The following is a 22,668-nucleotide window of genomic DNA, read 5'->3' as shown; positions in this document are numbered from 1 at the left end:
CCAAATATTGACAATGAATTCTGAAACCTCAGGCATCAGTTTGGATGTGAGCAGATGAGCTCTTTGCCTTTTATTATATGTCTACATTTATCATACTTTGGATACTGGCAAAGCCTTGCATATGTTGGGTATCATCATTAAAGTTATTTTAAACCTCTTTCTACATTTAATAACATGTAAGGATGGGAAAAATCTACCTATAGCGTACTAGGGACCATAATTAATAGGAATAACATACTAGTACCACACAAATACTAGGGACAAATAATTAAGGGCTGAAAAGAGCTACAAGGTGTTTTGGGTCATGAGAATTGTTTAAAATAGAGAGTGATGAGGACTGTACAACTAAGTGATGATAATGTGAGATATGGATGGATTATCATGGACGTAACATATGCTATGTGAACTTAGGAACCCCCTACTTTATAAGTCAAGCCTCGGTCTTGAGGCTTGCTCTGGTGAAACTTATGGTTGCAAAGGAGAGGCTAAGCCCACCTGTAATTATGCCTGGGGAGTCACCTCCAGAGAATCTCTTTTGTTGCTCAACTGTGGACTTAACTCTCTCTAAGCCCAACTCTGCAAATAAATTCATCACCCTTCCCTCAACAGGAAACTGGACCCCCCAAGATGAATGAGTCTCCCTGGCGACATGGGACACAGATTCCGGGGATGAGCCTGACCCTGGCATCGAGGGATTGAGAATGCCTTTTTGACCAAAAGGGGGAAAAGAAAGGCAACAGAATAAGGTTTCAGTGGCTAAGGGAATTCCTGGAAGTTATTCCTATGCAAGCTTCACCTAGATATGCCGAATGACCACAGTATGATAAGCCCAAGTCAACAGTATTTCCGAAAACCCTAAAAAATACCCAGATCCCCTATCTGAGACTCTGTAAAAGTTTCACTCACTATGTTTATTCTTCAGGAACTTAAATCCTTCAAAGAACTCTTGTGACAGCTAAGTCCCAAAACCTAGAGGCAATAGCTTCTTCAAGAACATCAACCAGACATGTCCCCTTTTTGCATAAAGTCAACACCCCTTTACAACATGCACGATTTAGGATGGTCACTGCCTAGACATCCCTGAAGATCAGAAAAGTGATTAAACTAGAGGAAGGGATAGCAATAGACAAGATGGAATTTAACAAAGGATTATGAATACTGAATCGCTATACAATTTTCTTTTTCTTAGTTGCTAGGGTATTAGAATAGCTAGAAGGAAATAACTGAAATGATGGAATTGTAACCCATAGCATCCTTTGAAATTTGTTCTGCAGTTACTTGTTAAATTGTAATTTGAAAGTTATCAGCTTTTTGTATATTATGTTATATTTCACAATAAGGAAATAACTGAAAATATGGTTCTGTAACTCATAACATTTTTGGAAATTTCCTGTATAACTACTTGTTAAAGCATACTTTGGAAGATATTATCTTTTTGTTTATATATTTCACAATAAGGAAATAACTGAAACTGGAAATGTAACCTGTAACATTCTTTGAAATTTGCTCTCTAACTACTTGTGTGAAATTACTCTTGGAAAGTTAAAAAAATAATAATAATATATAAGGATAGTTAGTGTGAGAGGGCTTAATATATATAGTAAGGTACTGAAGTAAACAGAGATTTTAAGGACATTTATAGAATATATACACTTAGACAAGCTATTTTTAAATTTATATCAATCAGAATCCAAGAGAAGCTTTTTTAGTGGGGCAGTGGGCAAAAAGGAATCCCAGTTATTACAGACTGAAATGCACAGTTGTGCTCACAGGTATGGGGAAGTCATCAATTATATTCTTAGTATGATTTATAGGGCACAAGAATGTTCCCCCATTACACACATTTTTTTAAAACATCCTGCCAAATTGACCTAGATTCTACCATTTTAAATTCTTTAAGTTAAGGGAAAGGGCTGAATATTCATAGAAAAAAGGCAAGAGCAAAAACTGTAAGATAATGATATTCCCTTAATGCACCTCTACTATATGTCAGGCACTAAGTGTTTCATAGGACTTTATCTCATTTAATTATCACCTTAGCTCTGTGAAACAGGTACTATTATTATCCCTGTGTTATAGATGTGGAAGCACAGAGAGGTTAAGTAGCCTGCCTGAATTTGCACAGCTTGTCAATAGAAGAGCTGGGCTCCCAACCTGGCAATCTGTCTCTACAGTCCCTTTCATGACCACCATGCCATCCTGACTCCTTTAATACAAGTGTAGCCAAAGAGTTAGCTCCATCCAATATATTCCTCTTAAAAAGCAAAACAAACAGTACTTCTCAATGCTTAAAAGCAAGAAATGTGAAAAAGCTGTAATTTTTAGACTGTTTGACCAATGGATGCATTTTTCTAGGAAAGCCAAGATTTTAATGTTAGATAGTCTCCACCTTTCCATTTTTAAACAGAGTGGGGCTCATGCACAGCAAGTATCTGTATACAATCATAGTGTGTTTGAAAGGCTTTGCAAAGAATGGAGCACCAGATACTACGCCTAAAGGACAGATCTCTTAGGGAACCAACCACAGATATTCAGGTAGAAAGAAGAGGCAAAAAACACGGAAATGAATTTAGAAATGGACATATCAGAGGAGTAAATAATAAACTGTGAGTCATTAACTTGTTTAACCTTAATATTAACTTCCATGATAAGAGGACTACTGTGGATGTTAGAATGTAGAATAGCTTCTTTTTTTAAAAAAATACCGTGGTTAACACATATACAACATACTATTTTTCCATTTTAACCACTTTCAAGCATACAATTCAGTGGCATTAATTACATTCACAATGTTTTGTGCTACCATCACCACTACCCCATTACCAAAACTTTTCCATCACCCCAAAGAGAAACTCTGCACACATTAAGCATTAACTTTCTTGAAATAGCTTCTTGATACATACGATGTAAAAAAGTTCTTTAAAATTTTTCTCTAACATCCAAAGTATGTGCTGTACAGTTTTTCTTTTTGTTTTATCCTATAAAACACCTGGTTTTAAGAAAAAGATGAACTGATGTCCTGGTTTCCCTGCTCCCAACAGAACACTGTCATATGGTTAAAGTACAAACCTTTCCATAGCAACAGACATTATATATCGGACATGAACCCTATGTATCTCCCTTGAAGAAAGCTTTAAGGTTATAACAGACAAATTCAAAATAAAGCCTATGATCGCATCACCCTAAAGCCTGCTTCCCCAACGAGCTCAAGAAAGGATACACTGAATAAATGACTCACCACGGCTTCCTACAGCTCATTTCTTTGCCTTCCTTTTTCTTTAAATGGCACTTCAGCCTTAATAGTTACAAAGGGTTCAAGAGAGAGCACCAGTGCCACCTGAAAAAGAAAGGCCAACAATCCGATCCAATCATGGTTTGCAATTCAGCATTGGGCTTACTGAATGGCTTTGGGGGGCTGGCGGTGGGGGTGGGGGAGGGGGAGGGTGGTTTTTCTACTTTGAGACCAAAGGCACCCGTTCCTGCCACCCTTTCCTGTTTTATATTGTGTGTTTCCACTCTGTGAACATTCAATGAACGCTGCCTACATGGTTATCTGTAATTTTAAAATATGTATTTCACACAGGGGGAAAGGTAGCTTCAGGGACAGTATCTTGGAATGTTTTCATAAATACATATCAGAAACATGATATCAGGCAGTTGGAAGTAGTGGCTAATGCACGGGCAAAACTGGGCTTATACAGACAGTTGCATATGCAAACTATAATTAGATTCCCCAAATACTTGATTGTGCAGAGTGGCGGCCTCCCTTGGCTTACTCCAATTAGGCAAGAGGCAGTACCGAGAGCTGCAGAGTAATCTGCTGGCTATTGTCTTGGTGTGGGGAGCAGACGTGAACGCTCTGTACTGCTAACATTGTACTTTGTTTTTTAGCACGCGGAACCCGGCTTGCAGACGCTATTGATTATGCTAGGAGAGAGGAAGTTAATGATATGTTGTGAGTGGATGTACTGTATATCATCCCCATTCAGGTTCTAAACAGCATCCTCCTCCAAAATTTCTACTCTAAGGGTTGCAAGTTGAAAAGTGAAACAGATGGTCCAGTTTTATGTTTCTTTTCCTTTAGAATTTCATATGCAGCTCAGGGGCCTTGGTCTTCTGGGATCTCAAATTATATTTCAGCCCATTATATGAATATCAGTTTTGAAACTAAGATGGTATGTAAAAATTATTCAAAATTCACACGGCCTCAGCCCTTGCTGGCTCTTAGCGTGTGGCATGTGCTGTTCATTTTACTTGAGAATATTCTAAAAGCAAGATTGATGTGTTTTCTATCATCCTAAAATAGAAACAGGTTCTGGGCTCATAATTGAACACTCATAAGCCCCCTTTCCTTATTAACATGCCCTTTCTAATTTGTGCCTCTGTTTGCACAATATAAATGGCCTCTAACAGCCCTTCATTCATACAATGGTCTGCGTAACCCAAAGAAAATCAGTAGCAGGCAAAAGCCTATTTTTACTGACACAGAGACAAAAATGCTAATTACCTTAAAATATTCTCAAGTGTGTAGCTTTGGCACCCTTCCAGGCAAGGCTCAAAAGTTTTTTTTTTCCTGTTATTTACTAGTTATACGGGGGGAAGTTTTTCGGTTTACATTCAGGCTCATACCTAACTAAGTTTATAATCATAATTTGATATCTTTTATTTTGGGTCCAGAATATAGGTGATGAGTAAGGCAGTTGATTTTTTTTCCACTTATTCCTGGGTATACTTGAGAAAGTTGCACTTGTGGTTAATAACATTTTTGCTATTTGTGTTAAGGTACTCAGGAACATTCGCGGGGAAAAAAACAATGCCTAAAACTCTAAATTTATCTTATTTAAACATATTAATTGCCATAAAACATGAATGTTTCCCAGAATTCCAGAGAATTTTTCTCTGATAAAGTTCTTTGTCCAAGTTTATCTACCTTTCAAAAAATGGGTTAAAACTAAAACCTTCAGTGTACAAAATAAGTAATAAAGAAATAAAATTCACTGTGACTTACTAAATGATGATACCAGCTGTGCTGACAACATTTACATAAAGATGACATGCTTTTATTGTTGCTGTAACAACTATTTGTTGAGGATGTTTTATTTTTCAGAGTACTTTGCTAGGCTTCGTATATAAAAATATAAATAATGTTAAAAGTGCTCTTCCTGAGGGAGTTAAAAAATCAAGTCTGGGGAAGGAAAATATATGCACACTAAAAGTTAAATAACAGTACAAGACTTAAGAAACAGTGGAAGAAAACAATAAGAGAATTTAAGAGAAGTCACAGTCAATGGAAGGTGAAGTACCACTTAGTGGAACATACAGGTTAGTATTCAACTCAATGGTAAGACAACCCAATTTAAAAATGAGCAAAAGACTTGAATAGACATTTCTCCGAAGAAGATATACAAATGGCCATAGACAAATGGCCAATAGTACATGAAAAGATGCTTGACATCACTAGTTATTAGGGAGATGCAAATCAAAACCAACAACGAGATGCTACCTCACACCCACTAGGATGGCTATACTCAAAAAGACAGACAATACCAAGTGTTGGTGAGGATGTGGAGAAACTGAAACCCACCCACATTGCTGATGGGAATGTAAAATGGGAAGATATACCCATCATAGAACCCAGCAATTCATTCCTAGGAGAAGTGAAAACATGTCCAAACAAAGATTAGGTAAATAAATGTCTGTAACAGCATTATTCATAGTAGCCCCAAAACAGAAACAGCCTAAATGTCCATCCACTGGTGAATGGATAAACGAAATGAGTTCTAGCCAATTCACAGAATACCATTAAGCCATAAAAAGGAACCAGCTACTAACACATGTTACAACATGATGAATCTCAAAAACATTATGCAAATGAAAGAAGCCGGGTGCAAAAAACTAAATTTAGTATGACTCCATTTATATGAAATGCCCAGAAAAGACAAATTTATAGAGACAGAAAGCACATCAAGGTTTTCCTCGGGCTGGGGAAGTGGAGATCATCTGCAAATAGGCACATGGGAACTTTTTGGAGTGATGAAAATGTTCTAAAACTGGACTGTAATGATGCTTCCATGACTGTACAAATTTACAAACAATCATCGACTTGTACACTCACAAGTGGATTTTATGATATGCAAATTATACCTCAATGAAGCTGTATTTAAAAAAACAATGTCATATGTTTTCATAGGAGTGGGTTAAGTAGTCACCCGAATTTTCATTTTTACTTCAGAGTTGACATATAATTCAAATATATATCTACAGCAATAGATATGAATAGTTCAAAGTTTGCTACATCCTTTACAATTTCCAAATTTATTTGATTCTCACACCAATCCTGTCAGGTAGGTTGAGCAACTACTACAAAATATACAACAACTATGTTTTTTCCTTTTAGCTTTCTTCTGAGAAAATTTTAAATGCTGTAGACAATATAATTTAAAAATCAAGACCACCCTGGTTAATGTAATCTGAATAAACTGGATAACAAGGATTATTATTGCCCAAAGAACCACAAATGCTCCTACAAAGACGACAGTATACAGAAGGTAAGTCTCCAGCTGGGGTCTCCATACAGCCACTTGCCATAGACCTCACTTGGACCACTTCATCCACAGACCTGCCCCCTGGCCAGGCCCCTCCATTTAAGCCTCTCACTCTTAAACATTTGTATTTACAAATATTGCAATGCATGTACTATAATTGCATATACAATTAGGCACACAATGACTAACATTACAGGAGCTAACATTCCCCAGCAGAAACAAAGCTACCAAAAAACAAAAATGGAAATTACTGTTTTTTATTAATTATATTAATTTGCTTTATGGCACAAACCTCTCTAGTATTTCTCATGAAAGCTCTAAAAGAACTTAAATGAACAATTCCAATTTAGCCTAAATTAGAGAATGACATGTTTCAAGAAATGTGATGGATAAATAAGGTGTCAAATTACATAATTTGAAAATGTATATGGCATGTGCACAAACACTCTTACGGAGTTAAGAACTACGTGAATCTCCTTTATTTTGGTTATACACATGCAAGACAGGCCAAAATCATGGTCTTTCACATACAGCCTGAGATTTAATGCTCTGTTATTTATGAGAAGCTCAGCTTCGTAACACCCTCTACCCAGTTTCTGCTCGAGGGGTTAGTTGTAAAATGTGTTCTCCAAAGGTGGGGAAGTATCAGACCCTTGTAAGCTAAAGCTTCAACCTTCCTATCTTAACTTCATATTCACTAATTCATCTACTTATATACCTATGTAATCTCTGTTTTATGAAAAAGGCATGAATACTTTGTGCATCTTATTATTCTTCAACTCACTGAACGATTTCTATACATTTCACCCGGCAGTCCTTTGGCAGGCAACGTGTTGCTTGAGGATGCTTCTATCATTTTTCAATCTGACACAAGCTGTGCTTCTTGACTACGATTGAAATGTCCATCAGGTTGGATTAGTTTAAACAAATGTATGATTTTTGACTGATTTCAATCAGTAGCTCATTTTTATTTTTCAAGTTGTAAAAATACATTAATTCATACAATGCAACACATAGGGTAGTAGAAAAAGCCTGTGACCTAGAGGCAAGATAATGCGTTCTGGGCTGGAATGCACCAACGTGAGTTTAAGTCACTCAGCCTCCAGGACCCCAGTGTTCTCAAACTGGCAAAAATCAAGGTTTTTGGATAAAATAGTCTCTAAAGTCCCCAACATAACTTAACAATTATTTATCAAGAACCTCTTGTTACTATATAAAATACTACATTTCATTTATTTAAATAATTTGTGCTTTTCATCATCCAGGTCACATGGGTTTGGGCCTAACATCCTATACTGTTAAGATAAAACAACTTTGAATTGGAAACCCATAGACACAGAATCCTTTGGTGCTATCATAAAAGCTCCAGCTTTAGAGTAAGGATTATAAATATAAGAATTGAATATTAATTGGATGACATTTCACACAGACGTATGCAAGGAAAAGCCATGCCATCTAAAACTGTACCTCTTATTTATTTTCTTTTTAAAAAGTCTTAACAGTACTACATTGGCTTTCAAACTTCCTAGAGCCCCCGTGTTCTTCGAGAGTGCTTTTCTGGCCAAGAAGAGGGTCGAAAGGACTAACCCTCACTGACCTCTCAACACCTCTGTTTTTATCTATTTATTTGGCTTCTGTTTAACATTTTGTTTTGAAAAGAGTCCTTGGATAAATGCATTGTGAAAACCACTGCACTATATAATTTTAAAGGTTTTGCTTAAATGCTGTACTTGAAGAAAGTATTTCAGGATTATACATTCCACTTAAAATATGTCATCCTACAAGTTGTTCCAGCAAAAACCAAAGGCTAGAGAATATTTTTCATTTACAGTCTTTTCTAATACTGTAAATGGCATGCTATATTTAATTTTACAGAGTCTGTATACAGATCATCAAATACTTTAATAACTATACAAATATTAATATTTGATGTAAAGGAACTCTGAGGTTAAGGCAAATCATGGATTGATAGGGTGCTAAATGGGAAAATCCTGTTTAGACAGTTGTAAGAGAAAGGACAGTGTTTGATGAAACAAGTTTGATGATTTTGTCATCATAAAACTGATAGATATTTGGCACAATTTAGTCTTTGCCAAAAAAGGATTTTGAGAAAGGAACAATCTGTGACTTGCTTTAATTCACCATACTTCCCCTTGGGTCCATTTCATCTATTTCTTTTTCTGTGAATGACCCATTGGTCTGCTGGTTTTAACAAATTCTTTTTCGCACCATTATTTAAGTAATTAAAATTGGTTTTTAATTTTATATTTTTAAGGGTACCTGTCATTGTTGATTTCTAAGAATGCAAGTAAAGACTATCTCATTTCATCACTGATTTTATAAATTGACCCAGAGAGTAAAAACAAAATATAATCTTTGGGTCATTTTCCCCATGACTTTGAATCTACGTACCACCCAGATAGGTTGGTTCACTGTGTTACTGCCAGACTTTGTGAAATAAGGATAAATTATTTCAGCCAAAGGATTTTCTCATTTTAGTTTCCTAGGAGTCTGTACTCTTCCTATACAAAGAGATGGATTTGGATTCCTTTGTAAAAAGGCTTTGGGGACCACTGAGATAAAGTGCTATAAGAATGATTACTCTATTAGAATAAAGTGGAAAGGGATCCTTTTCTCTATGCAGAACACCCTCTATAAGTAAGAGGAAGTGGAAAAGCAGCTGGTGTTACCATGAAAATGTTTGGAGAATGTCTTGGAGAAGCATAAGGAATGGGGTCATTTATCAGCTTTCTTCAACCCCCCTGGAGCTGACAGCATGGTATCATCCATTTGGGCTCGTATATCTCTGGGTCTCACTTTAGTAGGTATGGATCCCCATACAAAGCAAAGTGAGAGAGGTGTCCTTCAACTTTGGAAAGTGGTTTACTTTTCCTTTGTGTTTTCTCCCTGGAAGAAAGCCCCTGTTTTTTCTAAGTTCCATCCTTACTGAAAAGGGAGACATTAGTGAAGTCAGTAAGCTCATTCTAGAAGAGGTAGATCCTACTTTTTTTTACTATTGTATGTTTGACTTTTCACCTCTTCACATGAGAACCTGAGTTAAGGGGGCAGATCTTCCCCATGAGGATTTTAGTGTGTTCGTGGGGCATCCAAGGGGTTTGGAAAGAAGCCACCTTAACAGACCTTCCTTCTGCTGCTCTAAGTTAGGCAACCCTCCGAAGTACTTAGGTTGTGCCAGGGTCTGCATTCTCCCTGGGGAAACTGCACCACCTGGAAAACGCCAAATGTCATCTCTGCAGCCAGGATTCAAAAGCACGTTAGCAGTCACAGCAGCAGGGGACATGCAGGTAGACAGTGTTCAGAGAAAAAAAAACAGAATTGCTGACTCTCCCTGATACTATAATTTTAAAATTTTGCTGAAAATATAAAAGCATCACAGAGCTAGGACAAAACATGATTCAATGTGAAGACAGGGGAGACAGAGAACGTAAGAATTAATTGCCTTCTTTAGGATCATCTTAGATTTGTTCAGAATATTCATTCTGCTTATATGATATCACTTTAATCCTAAGGACTCTAGTCAAGTCGGTGGCAGAGCTCTGAAGCATTGCTTCCCTTTGAATATTAGCTAGCTAGGACTTCTAAAGAGAATGGAGGAGTTAGTAAAAAGTCGCAGGGAGCGAAGGGACCCCCCAAGCCTGCGTCTAGAATTCACAGGACACTTTCATCGGTCTGCCAGGCAGGAGTGCTAGGCTGGGATGCTGTGTTCAGCCGCGTGCAAAACAAACGCAGCTCCACGTCAGGTAGGTCTGGTGGCAAGCTTGCAGGATTGCTCCCAAGAGACTCTGGCATATGCCACAGAGGAGGAGAAAGTGCCACAAACAACCCCCAGATCCCTCCACCCAGTTCTAGTTACACCTGGTTTCTCAAGAGCAGATTGCTTAGCTAACCTTAACAATCCCAAAGGAGCGCCAGGGCAAAAGAGGCTGGATTCCAGCTACCTTTGCCCTAATTTATTGACGGCTTTAAAAGCAGAAAATAAAACTTTGGACTCAACTCATCAGATGCTTTGTGATTCGGGTGTGGTGCTTTCCGTCAGGGGCACCTGAAATCACTTAAGTTGAAGTGACCAAAAATAAATAAATAAATAAATAATGCTGTGAGCAGAACAGAAAGCGTGTCCAGACCCGGCCTGGCTGGTTCCCGCCCACGGTAATTGGCAGGACCAGCACGGAAGTCCCCTGCGCTGCCCTTGTCCTCTGCTAATGGATAGGATTTCCCCTGCTTAAAGGCCTCTAATCCGTCCTCCTCGCCCGCCTGCCAGAGTCTGGAAAAAAGCTATCCGCGTGAAGAAGGGAGCAGAAAGATGTGGGAGGGGAAAGCAGGAAGAGAAGGAAATGAAAATGGCTCATGAGAAATGGTTGGAAAAAGAAATAACAGGGCAAGGGTGAAGTCACTTCTAATTTAAATACGAATGAAATTTGAAGTTTAAATTTCTAGCGCTGCAATGAGCTGGCCCGTATGAATTTGGACAAATAGCGTAGCCTACGCAGTCAGTCTCGTTCGTTATCTTAAAATGAGGACATTAAATGCAAATCACCCATCTGTATAGGGATCCACTGAATTAATCTATGTGGAAGTACCTAACAGGGTTCTAAGTCTTAGTAGGTGTTAAATTTAATTCTGAAACAAAGATCCCTGTATGAATCACCAGAAAACAATTTGGTGATATTTAAAGTTAGATGTAGGCTTTTAGTTACAGGAAAAGCCACGCCCAAAAGGAGGGAGCATTTGGAGCCCAAACAAAGGGGAGGTGGACTTCCCTCCCACATCTTTGCGGATAGAAGCTTCTAGGTTTTTCTAGAGGGCAGACCTCCCTCATCTCCCACAGGCTGCCTTTCGATGATTTCCTCCCCCTAAACTCAGTTACCAAGCACATTCCCTGGAAAAGAAGGGGCGGCACCTATTAGCAATTCCTACTGACTCCCGGTGTGGGTGTTTAGAAATCACCTCTGTTCCTCCGAGGTCCTTTTTATCATTGCTGAGTTATGCTGGGTGCATGTTTGGGGCACTGCTAATGAGCCAGGCAGATGCTGGATGTGTGCATCGCCCGGTACTGTCTGCCGAGCCCTTTGGTAGGCTTGACACATGAACTGGTTTCACTCCTGGTCAGCACCTCCTCCAGCCGGCTGAGCGGTGAGAGGTGGGGAGAAGGCAGGTTAAGCAACCAGGAGCAGGCCTGCCCAGCGCCGAGCAGCCACACCCTGAGGCCGCCCGCTCTCGCTCTCGAAGGCGGGCTCCTTCTGGCCTCCTTTGTAGGAGAAGCTGCCAATGCAGGCCTGGGTTTGTTCGTGCAAGACTGGGCTTCCCCAGGAGGTGCTGTGTCAACAACACTGTTGTCAATCAAATCCACTCTTAGAGGCACTCAGGGAGTTTGTGGGATAAAGGAACCCTGTGGTGGATTATTTTGTTAAAGGAAAGTCTTTTTGCTAGGAAAACTCCAACCCCCCCTTCACACATATCTATATAGTTTTATTAATTTCTGGATTTGGTAAACTTTTCAGGCCTTGGTCTTTTTCTCTGGTCCATCACTCTTTTTGATGATCCTTTCTGCCCTGTAATGTCCCACCTGTGGAGCAGCTGAGCTCATGTGATCTCAACAGCATTTCCCAATTAGCAATTTTCCAATTTTTAAAACCAGAGCTTTTAATCCAAAGACTGTGGTGGGTGGGTAAAAGGAAGGATGAACATATCCTCAGACCCTCCAGCCTCCAGGATGGAATGTGGGTCCCTTCGAGTCACCTACCTTTGATCCTTGCTGAACTGTGTCGTTCCTCACCCAGGGGATAGTAATTTGGGACAATCTCCCCTTTCTTCCCCGGAGGAGACAGCCATATTTCACCACGGGATGAAGTGATTTACGCACGCAATTTAAATAGTGTTTCGGAGCGCTCAGGAATGCAAAACACAACATGACTTGACGGCACTATATACTTGAAAGGAGATGTGGAATGCACCGAATGTTTTCCTTCTGTTAAAGCTAGTTTAAATCTCTCTCTCTGAGGCAGCAGTTTAACCTTGCGCATGCGCAAAGGTTTAACTGTGTCCTGACGGCCAGGATCGCGGCGGTCTGCCAGGTCCCATCGCTGCATGGCTTCCGACCCCTGGTTGCTCCGAGAGGAGGATATTTCCCCCCTAAATTTAAAGCACTCTGAAAGAATAAAATGATTACTACTTTTCACAGATTCAATGTCTTTCTTTCCTCTTCTTCTTTTAGATATGTATGGGTGTTGTGTGTGCATATGCCTTAATTTTTACCCCAGTAGAGATTCTTGGGGCTTTAAACAAAATTGGGTTATAATAATTATAATCAAATATTCTCATTAAAAACTGTTAATGTTTTAAAGAAGTTAAATATTCTGGTTTGGAAATCCTATTTTTGCCAAAAATGAAAATGTAAAGATATTTAAATTTTTTTCAAAAGTTCATGATTGCACCTTCAATTAATTACATTGCTAAAGATATCCTTAATTTTTAATTGTTATGTCATTGTATGAGTACTACTTTTTTTATTATGAAACAATTCAGGCATACGAAAAGGTACTGAGAGCTATATAATAAACCCCTATAATCCACCACCCAGCCCAAGAGATAAAGCATTAAGATATAATTGAAGCTTCACCATCATTCCATGAGTACCCCTTCCTAATCCCATTTCCCTTCCTCACATCCTAGAGATAAAACTATTTAATTATTCATTCAACATTAGATGGATATTTGAGTTGTTCCAAGATTTTTTTTTTTTTTTTTTTGGTCCCCAAATTTTGCCATTACAAACAGTGCTGTGGTGCCCTCCCTCACTTATGTCTCTGGTGGGGATATGTGAGAGCTTCCTTCTAGCTCTAGCCATTGTGTCTCCACCCACCACTGACTAGGTGTGTGACTCCAAGAGTAAATTAACTTTTATGAGCCTCAACTTACACCATCCACAAAATGGAATTAACAGGATAATGACTAACATTTACTGAGGGCTCATGGCAAAGCAAAGACTGATCTAAGTCCCTTATACGAATTGCCTCATTTAACACTCACAGAATCTTTATCGAATACATACTACTATTATTTACCTTTTACAGATGATTAAACTGTGGAAGAGAGGGCCAAAATAAATTGCCCAGGTCACATCAATAACTGGCAGAGCCAGGATTCAAACCTGGGACTCTGTCCTAGAGCCTGTTCCCAATGCCCCGTTTTAAAACATTTTATCACATTCGCCTTATCTCTTTCCCTCTCTCTCTTCACATGTTTTCTGCTGAACTATTTTGAAGTTGTAGAAATCCAGACATTTCACCCCTAAATACCTCAACAGTACCACACTTAAGAAAATTAACACTAATTTAATTTCCATTATCCATCTGTCCACCCACCCATCCAACCATCTATCCATCCATCGTGCCTAGGAACAGAACAGCTGGGATGTAGGGTGAGCATGCCAACTTTACCAAGTAATTCAAATTTTTTTTCAAAGTGCTTTACCCATTTAGATACCCCCTGCCCCAACCCATCACACCAATTGAAAGAGTTTCTATAGTCTTGCATCCTCATCAATACTTGGTATTGTCAGACTAAAATTTTTTGCTAATCTGATAGGGTGTGAAATGGTGGCTCCTTATGGGCTTAATTTGCATTTTCCTGATTATTTTTGAGGTTGAACTTATGAGACCATCTTTCTTTTGGTCATCATTTATATTTCTTATGTGAAAAGCCTGTTCATTTCTTTAACCTATTTTAGAAAAAGGTGGGTTTGTCTTAAAGGCATTTATTTTTAAGATGGAAGCTAGCATAACAAAATTCATACCAAAATCTCTAGTTACTCAGTGACTCAGTCTCACAAATAAGTGGTCCATGGAGAATGAAGCTGAAAAATAGAGGCATGCCTTCCTAAAAGCAACTACTTGGAAATTCAGATTTCAAAGGTAGAAATGAAGCATGTAGCTTCATGCTGAATAGCAAAATATACCAATACTTACAAAATTTCCCAGGATAAGGAACAGAAATAGCAGCAGTGCTATATTTAAATAAGAGAGATGAATTGAATTCCGTGTCCTATTTCCCACCTGCCCTATTTCCAGGAGGTTGAAATCTAAGGTATGATGATGGCTGTAGGAATGAACTCCAAGTACATCTTCTTCCTTTATCTGTTCTTTAGACAGAGAGTGGATTCCAGTCATTAGTGCTTCAAGTCACTCAATTTTAACCAGGACTAAGCACGGAAAATCAATAGTAGGATCGTTTAATAACGCTCCAAAGGCTTGAAAAGAGGCTGTTAAGAGAGGTTTAAACCAAACTAAAGGAACTTCAGAGTAAGGTGTTCCTGTTATTTGTTGTTATTTTCCTTTGACTTAAGGAGAACTATTTGTCGCTATGTACTGTTGTTGCTAGAATGGAATTCAGCCCAGGCTGTTAATCCAGATTTTTCAGATGGGACCGAAGATAAGGTGTATGGGCCCATTCATGGTGGCAGAAAAAGAAAAATTTTTAAAGAAAACAAAGTTTGATTAATCACTTTTCATAATACACAAGGTTAAGATTAATACTTTAAAGTGTGAATCACGTTATAGCGATTTAGTGTTTACTATTTCTTTTCAAAATAATGATGGAAAAACTATTCTTATAGATAGGATAAAATGTACATTTTCTACACAGTATCTCATTAGTCTCAAGTCTTAGGTGCTATTTCTGAGATTTCAAACCCAAAATTTTGGAACAGTAGAAAGTGTTATGAGTCATAGCTGTTGGGTCCATAAAGATAAGAAGTTTCCTTAAAAACTGACTTGATGTTGTATTTTCATTGCAATGCTGTTTACATGGGTGTGTAGTCTTATCAAAATTAATAGAATAGGATTCCAATCGGTTACAAAGGCAGTGTAAGATGCTCCAAGGTGTCGTTCCTTATAGTCATTGAACAACTAGCATAAACTGGCCAGAGGCATCTTCTTCACAGCTCCAAAAACAGTTAAAGAATTTCAGTAACTGGGCAAGGGATGAATCAAGAAAACACAGCTTTAAAAATGATAGAGGGAGAACCTAAGATGGCAGCTAGGTGAGACAGGGCAAAAAAACACCTCCATGAAAAATACTAGATAAAAACCAGAAAGTGACCCAGAATACCACTTCCAGTGATGCACCAGCTGGACAAGGTCTGCTAAAACCACAGGGACTGTGCACTTGGTGAAACCAGGAGTCTGCATTCTGAAACGAGTGAGTAAGCCAGCTGAAAGTCCCGCGGCTGTGCTGCAGCGTGGGGAAACTGCGGGTTGGCATTTGGAGACAGACTAGTTCTTTAAAAAAAAAAAACAACCCAGGAGTAGCTGCAGATACAGCAGTGAGAACCGCGCAGTGAAGCACAGCAGGAGCGGGCTGTAGCCAACGCCTTGGTGTCTGGCGTGGTGGATAGCCTTCCCCACACCCGCTGCTGATTGTCCCGGGGCCAGAGGGACAGAGGGGAGAGCCAAAAGGAGAAAGAAACCGCACCCCTTGCAGCCAGTTTCCCAGCATGCTGGCAACACACCTCCCCAGGGCTGTACCCACAGCCCAGAGCTGCACCAGGAAACCCAGTCTGATGAGGAGTGTATCCCACGGCACCGCACACACGCCACAATATTGGCCGTGGACAGTGGCCTTGGGTGCAACCACAGCTAGTTGTCCCGGAGCTGGGAAGGTGGAGCTGTGTGAAAGGGGTGGAGGTTGAGACGCCCCATTCAGCCATTTTTGCATCAGGCTGGGAGCGCCCCTGCACAGCCCGGCAGCCCCAGGGCTTCCCTTGAGGGAAGGCATGCACTTGTGACGTAGCACAGCCTTCCCTCAGCAGAGGTCCTGGAAGATCACAGCTATCAAGCAAAGCAAATGCCAAGAGGCCAAAAACAACAGAAAATCTTAAAGCATTTGCTAAAACCAGTTGATATGGAGAACCCAATCCCACACATCCAAATCAAACGATCGGAGGAGATACAGTACTTGGTGCAATTAATCAAAGGACTACAGTCAAAGAATGAGAGCATGGCACAGGATATAAATGACATGAAGAAGAACATGGCACAGGATATAAAGGACATAAAGAAGACCCTAGAAGAGCATAAAGAAGAAATTGCAAGAGTAAATAAAAAAAATAGAAGATCTTATGGAAACAAAAGAAATTGTTGGCCAAATTAAAATGACTCTGGGTACAAGATTAGAGGAAGCTGAACAACAACTCAGTGTCCTAGAGGACCACAGAACAGAAAATGAAAGAACAAAAGAAAGAATGGAGAAAAAAATCAAAAAAATCAAAATGGATCTCAGGGATATGATAGATAAAATAAAACTTCCAAATTTAAGACTCATTGGTGTCCCAGAAGGGGAAGAGAAGGGTAAAGGTCTAGAAAGAGTATTCAAAGAAATTCTTGGGAAAAACTTCCCAAACCTTCTACACAATATAAATACACAAAGCATAAATGCCCAGCGAACTCCAAATAGAATAAATCCAAATAAACCCACTCCAAGGCATATTCTGATCAGACTGTCAAATACTGAAGAGAAGGAGCAAGTTCTGAAAGCAGCAAGAGAAAAGCAATTCACCACATACAAAGGAAACAACATAAGACTAAGTAGTGACTACTCAGCGGTCACCATGGAGGTGAGAAGGCAGTGGCATGACATATTTAAAATTCTGAGAGAGAAAAATTTCCAGCCAAGAATACTTTATCCAGCAAAACTCTCCTTCAAATTTGAGGGAGAGCTTAAATTCTTCATAGACAAACAAATGCTGAGAGATTTTGCCAACAAAAACCTGCCCTACTTCAGATACTAAAGGGAGCCCTACCAACAGAGAAACAAAGAAAGGAGAGAGAGATATAGAGAATTTTAACAGACATATATAGAACCTTACATCCCAAATCACCAGGACACACATTTTTCTCTAGTGATCACGGATCTTTCTCCAGAATAGACCATCTGCTGGGACATAAATCAAGCCTCAATAAATTAATAAAAAAACAATTGAATATATTCCAAGCACATAGAAGTCAATAATTTTTTATTTTTAACTCCACTATTTACTTCCTACAGGATATAAAATACATAAACTCTAATGACAAATCAGTGGTTTTGGACTCAATGTAAAATATGTAATTTTTGACAAGAACCATATAAAGGCGGGGGAATGGAGGAGTATAGGAACATAGTTCATGGGTCCTATTGAAGTTAAGTTGGCATCAAAGAAAAACAAAACTGTTATTGATTTAAGAGGTTAAATTTAAGCCCCACAGTAAACACAAAGAAATTATCAGAGGATATGACCAAAGAGATGAAAAGTAGAGTATGGGTTATGAGAAGCGGGGGAAGGGGCAATGGGGAGTTAAGAAATGAGTGTAGGGTTGCTGTTTGAGGTGAAGGGAAATTTCTAGTAATGGATTGTGGGAAGGTGATAGCATTACACATTTAAATGTGATTAATCCCACTAATGGAATGCTAGGGAGGGGGTGGAATGGGAAGATTTAGGCTGTATATATGTTTCCATAATTGAAAAAACAAAAAAAGACAATCTAAATAGATGACAATTGAATGCCAAGGATGATCCTGGATGGGATCTGAGGATGGAGAACAGAAGGCTCAAACGGACACAGTTGGGACATAAGGAAAAAAAAAAAGGGAATATAGAATGTAAGCTTTGTATCAATGTTGAATTTCTTGAACTTCTTAGCTGCGCTTAATGGGATTGCATAAAAGAATGTTCTTGTTCATGGGAAGCGTATATGTGAATTACAGTGTTTGTTCAAGGATGTGTGCAGCTTGCTCTCATATATTCAGAAGACAGAGCAATAGATGATGGATGATAGATAGGGAGGGAGGAAGGGAGGGAGGGAGGGAAAGAAAGAAATGGCGGTGTGACAGCATGTTAAAGTTGATGGATTGGGGTATCCGGGGAGGGGGGTCAGGGTATGCTGTGTATGGGGTTTGTATTGTTTTTGCAACTGTTCCTGTAACTTTGAATTTATTTCAAAATAAAATTTAAAAAAAAATGATAGGAGAAGCTAGTGGCGCCCTTTCTGGCTATTCCACTACTTCTCCCCAGCCTGTACTCCCATTGTGGGTCCATGGTCCCATTCAGGAGCAAGCAGAGTAACCTCTATGTGCATACTGTTTGCCTGTCTGTCCATGCAAATCTGTCTGGTGGGAACCTGAAAGACTGAACCAGAAAACTCCTCCCTGCTTGACTTCTCAGAAATTGCCACATAGACAGAAGCAGCCTGCAGACAGCTAAAGCAGTGTAAGAAACAATTAAGTCAAAGTGACCCAGGTATGAAGGATTACCTGCTTTAAGTCTATTCAACACCCAGAAGGGAGAGAAAGTCTATTTCACACGGAATAGAGGGGCATTCGGATACCTGTAAATGGGAGAATTCCTAAGGCCATGAGCAAGCACAAGCCCAGGAAGAGATGCAGGCTTAGAAAAGACAGAGAGAACCCTACACTTTGCATTTGATTTGGGCTGATTTTCTTAACAGGAGGGCTAAACTCTGAAGGAGAGTAACAGCCAATGCAGACACATTTGAAAGACTGAGAAGGGTGTGTTTGTTTGTTTGTTTGTTTGTTCTTCTTTTTAATGATTTGTCTGTTTTTGTTAGCTCCTGGCACTGAAGGAAAGTTCTGTTCTATCACTAGCTGGATACAAACTCTAGGAACAGTCCCATTTAGTCAGGGACTAAATGACAGAGTTAACACATTAAAATATTCAAATGTACATTGGGCAACAAAAGATTACAAGACAAGCAAAGAAACAGGAAGTGAAAGCCCATCCAAAGGATCAAGATAAAAATCCAGACACCATCACTGAAGAATACCAGACATCAGACTTTGGACATAATGGATAAATACTTTTTTTTTTTTAAAGATCTTCAATATGCTCAACAATATCATGGAAAACATGGACTAAGAACTAAGGATTATGAGGAAAACAATGAATGGGTAATATGAGAATCTCAATGAAGAGACAGAAATTTTAAAAAGGAACCAAACAGAAATACTAGGTTTGAAGACCATAATAACTTAAATAAAATTCCCTAGAGCATTTCAACAGCAGATTGGAGCTGGCAGAAGACAGAATCAATGAACTCAAAATCAAGATTATTGAAATGATTTAGGCTGAAGAACAGAAAGAAAAAAAGCCTAAGAGAACTGTGGGGAACCATCAAGCATACCAATATATGCACAATGGGAGTCCTAGAAGGAGAAGAAAGAAAGGAAGTGGCAGAAGGAATATTCATAGAATTAATGGTAAGAAATCTCCCAAATTTAATGAAAGGCAAGAATATGCATATTCAAGAAACCCAATGAAACCCAAATAGGATAAACATGAAATGAACCCTGCCCAGATAGATACATAGTAATCAAACTGTCAATGCCAAGGATAAGAAGAGAGTTCTGAAAGCTGCAAGACAAAAGCAATGTGTTAGGTACAAGGGGATTTCAATACAGTCAAGTGCTGATTTCTCATCAGAAACCAAGGTGGCAAGAAGGAAGTGGAACAAAATATTTAAAGTGCAGAAAGAAAACAATGGTTAACCAAGAATTTTGTATCTGGTGAGACTGTCCTACAAAAATGAGGGAGAGATTAAGAAATTCCCAAATAAAATATGATGGAATTAGTCACCCCTAGACCTGCCCTAAAGCAATGGTAAAGGGAGGTTTTTCAAATGAAAGGAAATGACACCAGACAGTGGATAAAAGCAGCATCAAGAAATAAAGACTTCCGGTAAAGGTAAACATATGCGTAAATATAAAGGCCAGAATGATTGTATTGTATTTTTTGGTGTGTAACACTACTTTTTTTTTTTTTTTTAACTTCTTACAGGTTTTAAAATGCATATGCAAAGAAAGTAATGATAAAATCTATGGTTTTGGAAATACAATGTATAAAGTTATAATTTTTAACAAGTGCAAAAAAAAAAAGACTAGGAAACTTATTCTCATCACTGTTATTCAACATACTGGGAGTACTAGCCAAAGCAATTAGGCAAGAAAAGAAATAAAAGTCATCCAAATTGGAAAGGAAGAAGTAAAACTTTCCCTATTTGCAAATGACATGATCCTATATATAGAACATCCTAAAAAACCCATAACAAAGCTTCTACAGACAATAATGAATTCACAAAGTGGATCAACACAAAGAAGTCAGTATATTTTCCATACACTAGTAATGAACAATCTGAAGAGGAAATCAGGAAAAAAATTCATTTAAATGGCAACTAAAAGAATCAAATATCTAGGAATAAATTTAACCAAGGAAGCAAAGGACTTGTACACAGAAAACTATAAAACAAATTGCTAAAATAGATTAAAGAAGACAAATAAATGGAAGGATATTCCATTTTTATGGCTGGAAGACTAAACTTTGTTAACATATCAATGCTCACCAAAATGACTTATATACTCAGTGGAATGCCAATCCAAGAACCTTCTTTGTAGAAATGGAAAAACCAATCTTCATATTTATATGGAAGGGTAAGGGGCCCTGAATAGCCAAAGGCATCTTCAAAAAGCAGAACAAAACTGGAGGATTCACACTTTCCAATTTTATAAATTATACAAAGCTACAGTAATCCAAACAGCATGATACTCACACAAGGACAGACAGACCAATGGAATCAAATTGAGAGTTCAAAAATAAACCCTCACATCTATGGTCAATTGATTTTTTACAGGTGTGCTGAGTCCATTCAATTGGGAAAGAATAGCCTATTCAACAAACGGTGCTGGGAAAACTGGATTATCCATTTGGAAAAAATGAAGGTGCACTCCTATCTCACACCATAATCAAAAAGTAACTGAAAATGGATTAAAGACCTAACTATAAGAATAAAATCTATAAAACTTTTTAAAGAAAATACAGGAAGCATCTTCAGGACCTTGTGTTATGGTTAATTAGACTTTACATCAAAAGCATGAGCAACAAAAGAAAAAATAGTTACATGTTCCTTCATCAACTTAAAGCTTTTGTGCACAAAGGACTTCATCATGAAAGTAAAAAGACAACCTACAAAATGGGAGAAAATATTTGGAAACCACACATCCAATATGTGTTTACTATCCAGAATATGAAGAGAAACCCTACCAACACAGCAGCAAGACAAACAACCCAGTTAAAAAATGGGCAAAAGACTTTAATAGACTTTTCTCCAAAGGAGATAGGCCAATGACCTAAAAGCACATGAAAGGATCCTCAACATCATTAGCCATTAATGAAAAGCAAATCAAACCCAAAGTGAGTTACCATTTCACACCCACTAGAAAGTAGAAAATAACATTATTATTATTATTTTAAAATAATGGAAAATAGCAAGTGTTGGAGATTGTGGGTAGACATATGAAATGGTGCAACCATTGTGGAAAACAGTTTGGTAGTTCCTCAGAAAGTTAATTGTAGAATAACTATATGACCCGACAATCCCACTTCTAAGTATACATCCCAAAAAATTGAAAGCAAGAGTTGAACATTTTTATTTTTACACAGATGTTCATAGCATTATTCACAATTGCCAAAAGATGGAAGCAAACCAAGTGCCCATCAACTGACGAATGGATAAATAAAATGTGACATACACATACAATGGAATATTATCCATCTACAAAAAGGAATGAAGTTCTGATGCATGCAACAACATGGATGACCCTTGACGATATCATGTTGAGTGAAATATGCCAGACACAAAAGGACAAATATTGTATGATCTCACTGTTATGAAATAGTTAGAATAAGTACATTCACAGAGTAAGAAACTAGAATTCAAGTTATCAGGGGTTGGGTTGGAGGTGAGGAATGGGGGAGTTAATACTTAATTGGTGTAGAATTTTTGTTTGAAGTGATGGAAAGGCATTGGTAAAGGATGGTGGTGATGGTAGCACAATATTATGAATGTGATGGACACCACTGAATTGTATATTTGAATATGGTTAAAAGGTGAAATTTTAGGTTCTATATATGGTATTGGAATAAAAAGTTAAAAAGAAAACCATAGGACTGTACAATACAAACAGTGAACCCTGAAGTAAACTATGGATTAATTTTAATGGTACAATTATAATAATATTCTGTCATCAATTGTAACAAAGATACCACATTAATTCA

At 38.3% G+C, this 22,668-nt stretch overlaps 1 long non-coding RNA gene across 1 annotated transcript in view; it reads right to left on the bottom strand.

Moving 5' to 3' along the window:
* The window catches only part of LOC119521705, a 72,654-nt gene that overhangs the window by 20,321 nt on the left and 29,665 nt on the right, over positions 1–22,668 (bottom strand). Inside the window, exon 5 of the long non-coding RNA XR_005214401.1 lies at positions 3,239–3,337. This is a non-coding gene — a long non-coding RNA (uncharacterized LOC119521705). The remainder of the gene's footprint in view (positions 1–3,238; positions 3,338–22,668) is intronic.

Source organism: Choloepus didactylus, chromosome 2 (genome assembly GCF_015220235.1).
Source record: "Choloepus didactylus isolate mChoDid1 chromosome 2, mChoDid1.pri, whole genome shotgun sequence".
NCBI classification, from domain to species: domain Eukaryota; kingdom Metazoa; phylum Chordata; class Mammalia; order Pilosa; family Megalonychidae; genus Choloepus; species Choloepus didactylus.
The sequence above is the reverse complement of the archived record's forward strand: the minus strand, read 5'-3'. Positions and strand labels throughout refer to the sequence as shown.